Source organism: Balaenoptera borealis (genome assembly GCF_965194805.1).
Source record: "Balaenoptera borealis genome assembly, chromosome: X".
NCBI lineage: Eukaryota > Metazoa > Chordata > Mammalia > Artiodactyla > Balaenopteridae > Balaenoptera > Balaenoptera borealis.
Genome location: NC_138881.1, coordinates 61,707,092 through 61,713,142, shown reverse-complemented (window position 1 = coordinate 61,713,142; position 6,051 = coordinate 61,707,092). Strand labels below are relative to the sequence as shown.

The 6,051-nt window shown below is 37.6% G+C and overlaps 1 long non-coding RNA gene across 1 annotated transcript in view; it reads right to left on the bottom strand.

Annotated features, from left to right (window-relative positions):
- Nucleotides 1–6,051, bottom strand: part of LOC309620852 — a 76,448-nt gene that overhangs the window by 30,293 nt on the left and 40,104 nt on the right. The gene's annotated exons all lie outside the window — the stretch shown is intronic.

The following is a 6,051-nucleotide window of genomic DNA, read 5'->3' as shown; positions in this document are numbered from 1 at the left end:
CTGCTTTTGTTGCATCCCATAGATTTTGGGTCATCATGTTTCCATTGTCATTTGTTTCTAGGTATTTTTTGATCTCCTCTTTGATTTCTTCAGTGATGTCTTGATATTTTAGTAGCGTACTGTTTAGCCTCTATGTGTTTGTATTTTTTACAGATTTTTTTTTCCTGTAATTGATATGTAGTCTCATAGCGTTGTGGTCAGAAAGGATACTTGATGCAATTTCAATTTTCTTAAATTTACCAAGGCTTGATTTGTGACCCAAGATACGATCTATCCTGGAGAATGTTCTATGAGCACTTGAGAAGAAAGTGTATTCTGTTGCTTTTTGATGGAATGTCCTATAAATATCAATGAAGTCCATCTTGTTTAGTATGTCATTTAAAACTTGTTTTTCCTTATTTATTTTCTTTTGGGATGATCTGTCCATTGGTGAAAGTGGGGTGTTAAGGTCCCTACTATGATTGTGTTACTGTCGATTTCCCCTTTTATGGCTGTTAGTGTTTGCCTTATGTATTGAGATGCTCCTATGTTGGGTGCATAAATATTTACAATTGTTATATTTTATTCTTGGATTGATCCATTGATCATTATGTAGTGTCCTTCTTTGTCTCTTGTCATAGTCTTCATTTTAAAGTCTATTTTGTCTCTTGTGAGAATTGTTACTCCAGCTTTCTTTTGATTTCCATTTGCTTGGAATAACTTTTTCCATCCCCTCACTTTCAGTCTGTATGTGTCCCTAGGTCTGAAGTGGGTCTCTTATAGACAGCATATATATGGGTCTTGTTTGTGAATACATTCAGCCAGTCTATTGATTTAAAATCCCAAATTAATTTAAGTAAACCTCACTTAGATCAGTTAGCTCTTTCTATTTGGTTTCATTGAAATTTATGTAGAACACCTGGGTCTTTCACAAGACCCAAGATTATGGTATCCATATCCGATTGGTATCTCCCACCTCAAGAATAATGCCTTGAACATAGCATGCAGATGGATAGGCCCAGCATAGGTCGGTCAGACTCACTCTTTACTAAGCCTTGTAGATAACTGGCCACCTTTCCATAGATCTGTTATCTTTTCTCTTTAAACAGCTTTGTTGAGGTAGAATTTACATAACATAAAATTCACCCATTGACTGTGTATAGTTGTCTGTTTAAAAAATATATATATATACTTGTATATATGTGTATATATAAGCATATATATATAGATTCTGTTTCTTTTGGGAACCTAACAGATTTTGGTACCAAGGTTGTTTTTACAGGAAAAAAATTTGAGGAAAAATTTTATAAATTTGTTCTGAGGTCTCTGGAATGGACTCTCTTATCTGATTAAATTTAAAGATGTAAACGCCTCTATTTCCAGTAGTAAAGAGAGCACTGATAGTTAATGGCATGAGTTGACAAGAGAGATATACAATATACCATCACTGGATATTCTTAATCAAATGTTTATATAAGAAAAGGAGCTGAGTGACTGTGTGTATGACACTTTGGACCATTTTTGTCAAACTGGTGAGTATAATGAATTTGGCTGGTTGCTTCTAATATCATGGGAAAAAGTGGGAGAAAGTGAAGAGAGTTCAAAGATTCAAATTATTTTCTCAATAATCCCATAAAAGACCTGAAAGCTTCTATGTGTATCCTGAAGGAGTCCCTGATCCCTGCACATGCATGGCTGAGATTGCTGAAAACCAAACCTAGAATCTCATCCTGCAAGCGGCTGAAATACAACACAAGTTGAACTCCCAGTCTCCAAGAGTGTTATTTGTTAAATTCAGGGCACTGAATGGGAAGGATTGCAATCCTGAAAGATGGAATGGATGCATTCCATACATTCATTATTCCCATTATTCATAATGAGAAGGCAGATTTTAATCTTATTAGTTTCCCTTCCTGATGAACCATTTTTCTCTTACTGCTTTAAAGATTTTCTCTTTATCTTTGGCTTTGAACATTTTCACTAGGTTGTGTTTGGGTGTAAATCTCTTAGTGTTTATCTTATTTGGAATTTAATGAGCTTCTTGATTAATGCTTTTAATCAAATTTAGGAAGTGTTTAACCATTAATTCTTCAAATATTGTTTTTGCTCCTTTTTCTCTCTCCTCTCCTTCTGGTCCTCTTATTAATGTATTTGGTGCACTTTATGGTGTCTCACATTTCTCTGAGACTTTATTTAAAAAATTTCTTTGTCTGTTCTTAAGATTACATTATCATGGGACTTCCCTGGTGACACAGTGGTTAAGAATCTGCCTGCCAATGCAGGGGACACAGATTTGAGCCCTGGTCCAGGAAGATCCTACATGCCACAGAGCAATTAAGACCGTGCACCACAACTACTGAGCCTGTGCTCTAGAGCCCACGAGCCACAACTGCTGAGCCCACGTGCCACAACTACTGAAGCCCATGTGCCTAGAGCCCGTGATCTGCAACAAAGACAAGCCACCATAGTGAGAAGCCCGTGCACTGCAATGAAGAGTAGCCCCTGCTCACCGCAACTAGGGAAAGCCCGCACGCAGCAACGAAGACCCAACACAGCCAAAAATTAATTAATTAATTAATTAATTAAGAAAAAGATTACATTATCACTATTGATCTCTTTTCTAGTTTGCTGATTATTTCTTCTGCCAACTCAAATCTACTGGTGAATCACTTCAGTAAATTTTCATTTTGGTTATATTTTTCAACTCCAGAATATCTATTTATATATTTCTAATTCTATATTTCATATTATAATAATGTCTTCCTTAGTTCCTTCCACATGGTTTCCTATAGTTCTTTGAGTATATGTATAGTAGCTGTTTCTCAGTCCTATCTACTCAGTCTAGAATAAGGGCCAGCTCAAAGAAAATTTCTATTATTTTCCTTTTTCCTGTGTATGGGTCATATTATTCTGTTTCTTTGAATGCCTTCTAATATATTTTGATGACTGGGCTTTTTGGACAATATATTTTAGCTAATCTGAATACTGATTGTAATGATTAGTTTACTTGACTAGCTAAAGGTTGCCCAAATAGCTGATAAAATATTACTTTTGGGTGTATCTGTGAAGGTGTTTCCACAAGAAATTAGCATTTGGATTAGTGAGCTGAATAAAGCAGATGGTCCTCCCCAATGAGGGTGGGCATCATCAGTCCACTGAGGACCTGAATAAAACAAAAAGGTGGAGGAAGGGCAAATTCACTCTCTGATTTAGCTAAAAGATATCCATCTTCTCCTGCCCTCTGACATCAGTGCTCTTGGTTTTCATGCTTTTGGATTCAGATCTGTATTTACAGCATCAGCCCCCTGATTCTCAGTCCTTTGGACTTGGACTGAATTGCACCACCAGCTTTCCTGGTTCTCTGGCTTGCAGGTGGCAGATTGCAAGGGACCTCTAGGCCTCCATAAACATATGGGAAAATACCTATAATAAATCTCTTAATCTATATCTTTCTATCTATCTCTCTATCTCTCTATCTATTCATCTTATTGGTTCTGTTTCTCTGGAGAACCTTGACTACTACACTGATTTATCTCCTCCCATGCAGCTTGGTGTTATTGTTTCAATTTGACTATTTGTTTAGAGATTGGCTGAAGTTAATCTCTAAATTATTTTTCCTCCTGAAGTGTCCAGCTTCTTATGTCCATGCTTATATTTTTTCCTTGTAATTTTCTTTTGGTCTTGGTACCTAAGGGTCTCCACTGGGTCAACATAAGTTACTTTTTACTCAGAAGTTGTGCTTTAATATCTTTGCTAGTTAAATTCACCTTTACCATTGAATATGCCTGTGGTTTAAAGACTGCTTCAAGAGTTCAGAGAGTTTACAATTTTGTCCATTATTCAGCAGGGACTAGTGGCTTGGATGTTCCCTTTTGGATCACTCCTGGGAGTGTGCTTGCAAATAATCTATTAGTATTCCACAAATAAATGTGATTTATTTTAAATTTGAATTTCTATGAGTTTCCCCTGGGTCAGAGTAGCTTATTGTTCAGTGAATGATTTGTCAGAGCTTGTGTTTAAGGACTTTGAGCCAGTATTGCTTCTGGCTTCCACCCTTTGCTCATGAATCTATGTCTTGAGCAAAGCTTTAAAGTTTTCCCCATATCCCAGTTTGATTTCTTTGAGAGGGTGAAATCTAGCATATGTGCATAGCCTTTCTGACCCCCAGATTTAAGTGTGAGCCCTAAAGGGCTCTTATAAGTTCTTTCTCTGGCTCTCTCCATTAAATTTCTGGTTGTCCTTCCATTTCAGTTGTTGTTACAGGTAAAAGAGTTATCAGCTCCCTCGTAATCGTTTTCCTTCAAAATTTCCACCTTTTTTGAAAAAAACTCTAAGGCATGAAATTCCCTTGCTATGCTCCAAATTAAAGTCAGGCAGAGCTTCAGTGCTCTCCATCATTAAGGCATAACCTTCCGCTTGAGCAGAGGCTTGTGACACTGCACTGCATCTGTGGGCAGGGGCAGTTGCCCACTTCTCACAGAGTGACTCTCATGCTCTATGAGTGGACACTGGATAGGGTTTGTAGCCCTTGGTTTTCTTGGCCCCTTAGTCTTCCTGGCTTGTCCTTCCCAGTATGTATTCTCCACACTATGATTAAACTAGATTTAGGCAATCAAAACATCAGTATTCTTGGCTTGCTATGCCTGGGGTAAAGCTTTAGACCCACAAGTGGGAGTTAGGTGTGGGAAGAAAGGCCCTATACTTTTCACTGTGTCCACCAAGAATAGAGTTTTTACAATATGCAGCTGGAGAAATAACCAACTCTGGTGTGACTCTCCTCCCAGTGTGAAACTAGCCTTAGATTGAAATCTGGAGGAAGAGGAAAATCCTCTTTTTGGCTGCATCCACCATAAGTAGATCTCCTGGAGTAGAGCTTCCATCACAGGGATCTGGGGGCAGGGTTGGAAATGGTTTCTGGCTTCAATGTCACAGATTCCTATTGTTCTTACAGAGATTAAATTTTCTTGAATAAATGTCTCACCATTTGATGTATGCCTTTATGACAATTTCCAGAGACTTTAAAAGTTGCTATTTATTTTTAAAATTTTCACCAAAGTATTGTTTCTCTAGGAGAAGTTCTGGTAGACTACTCACACTGCTATTCTAGAAGTCCTATAGTTGTATCAGTTGAGTTATTAATGTGTGTAAGTTGTCACTTCATTAGAAGCACAGTGTTCTTCAAGTTAAATGCAGGCATTCTCTCATTATTAATCTGTAAGCAATTTATGGGATATGAGTTTCTTTGTTTCATTCCTGTTTACATGTATTGGCCTGACTTTAATAAGAGGAGTGAGGAAAATCAAGTCTCTTTATACTATAAGCAATGTACTGAGTCTGAGCCCATTGACATCAATTTCTTCTGAACTGATGGGACCTCTCTATCCAAGTTAAATCTCAGATGATACCCTTAGCTATGAAAAAACCAGAGCAAAGCAAAGTCACTATAAGCAGTTTCCTTTTCTCAGTTTTTAGATTGCCTCAAGATTCTGATCATGCCCTAATTTTAGCTGCTGACTTTTAAAAAAGTATTCATGCAAATCTGAGGAAAATGTTCTCCTGTCACCCTGTGAGCTGAGTTGTGGGACTCTACCTTGTCCTACCTGGGATTGGACTAACTAAATGGAGGACTCTGCCTTTTCAACTTTTGGAGCCCTTCCATGTCAGATAAGACAAATTTTATAAAAGTAGAAAGGGAAAAGAAGAAAGAGAAATCTGAGTTGTGGCTTTATAGATCTTCTGTTCCTCCACTGCAGTGCAGATGTAGTCTCTGAGATCAGACTATACCTATTTCAAGTTCTACACTTACTCTTGAACTTTCAGAGTAGATCAGACAGCAGAGAGGCTTCAGGGTGGCAAATTAATTTTGAGTGTGGAGAGAAATTTTTAGCCTGATTTTCTTCCACAGCTTTTGGAGTTTCTCTTTCAATCTGTACATATTCTTTTTGAACAATTCGTTTCTTAGAGACTGCAGGTGGATTTCCCCCCCCCCCCCCATGGAAAGTGAAGTTTTTCATTCAGTATGCAAGTTTATTGTCCCAATTTGTGCATTCTCTTCCCAGGGAAGGTGGTTAT